The 1,316-nt window shown below is 44.2% G+C and overlaps 1 protein-coding gene across 1 annotated transcript in view; it reads right to left on the bottom strand.

The window, feature by feature from the left end:
• The window catches only part of LOC107691874 (PRP3 pre-mRNA processing factor 3 homolog (yeast)), a 29,175-nt gene that overhangs the window by 24,352 nt on the left and 3,507 nt on the right, over positions 1-1,316 (bottom strand). The window lies entirely within an intron of this gene.

Genomic DNA, 1,316 nt, shown 5'->3' with positions numbered 1-1,316 from the left:
TCTTTTAAAATTCTGGCAGTTTAATGCCTACAAAAACGGCTCGTAGGGACTACAACAAGTTACTTCCCGGGTTTGTGACATCACAAACACAGACAAACCCCGCCCCTGGGAACATGCAACGAAGGGGGCGAGGCCATGCTGCGCTGCTTTAGAGAAGAGGAAGAGAAAACAAGGGTTGCACGTAAAAATCTATTCATATATGAATTGTGATTCTGTCTTCTAACGATTCTAATGGATTCACAAGTTTCAAAATCAATGTTCTAAAGCAGCGGTTCTCAATACTGTTCCTCGTGTTCCCCTGCTCTACACACACTCTGTATCTCTCTCTCTCGCTCTCTCTCTCTCTCTCATTCAGCTCAGCTCCAACAATGAACTGTTCCATTTATACACTTATTTTCACATAGCTATGAGAAGTATTATACATGGACGCGTGTGCGGTTGCCGTACTGTATTAAACCTTTAATCAGCTTTAAATAAAACCTTATATTAAAAGCTAACAGAAGCAGTAGCATTTACAAATAACAGCGTATCTAAAAGTATGAAACAACAACAATCAAAAAAACATACCATTAAGAGCCGTGCTTGCACAGGTTCTGCACGATCCTCTTCACTAATATCCTCTACGTCTCAATCGGGCTCAAACTGATAAGCAATATAGATGATGCCATTGTTTACAATACAACCGGAGCACATGCTGCTGAGGTGAGGGGCGTGACGTTCTAGAAAAAAAACAGTGAACCACCCCTTTAATTGAAAAGTGTAGTGTAGTAGTAGTAATAGAATATGTTTTTGTGGTCGTAATGATGAAAGCGCACACAAAACAGTATCCAGTTCGTGCTCTGGTGCGGTTAGCGCTCACACTGCATGCGTACCGCACCCGAGCCCAACCGATCCGTCCCACCTCTTCCAACCGGGCCAGGGACGGCTAAATGAACCGCGCCGGAGCACGGCACGGAATGCTCACACTAGTCAAACGGCTTTGGGGGTCAAACGTGCTCGGGCACGGTTCAAAACGTAATGTTCACGCATTGTACACCTCCACATCCCGCACACGAGTCTCTACCCGCCCACACCCGCACTCGCCCATCAAGTGTTGTCCCGCACCCCACTCTGCGTTGGGTCCCGCGATCGTGCAGGTCTCTACTCGGAAGGTGCCTGTTATAATGTTATGATCGAGGCTCTGGACTCTGAAACATAACTTGTTTTTCTATAACAAACTATACAATATTTTATATAAAAACGTTAATGCCCTGGCAGTGGCAAATAGCTTTGGTTTTATATTTAATTTGATTACATTAATGTTATAAGGTGAGATT

Source organism: Sinocyclocheilus anshuiensis, unplaced genomic scaffold (assembly GCF_001515605.1).
Source record: "Sinocyclocheilus anshuiensis isolate Anshui unplaced genomic scaffold, SAMN03320099.WGS_v1.1 scaffold798, whole genome shotgun sequence".
In the NCBI taxonomy this organism is placed as follows: Eukaryota; Metazoa; Chordata; class Actinopteri; order Cypriniformes; family Cyprinidae; genus Sinocyclocheilus; species Sinocyclocheilus anshuiensis.
Note: the sequence above shows the minus strand (reverse complement) of the source record. Positions and strands in the feature narration are given on the sequence as shown.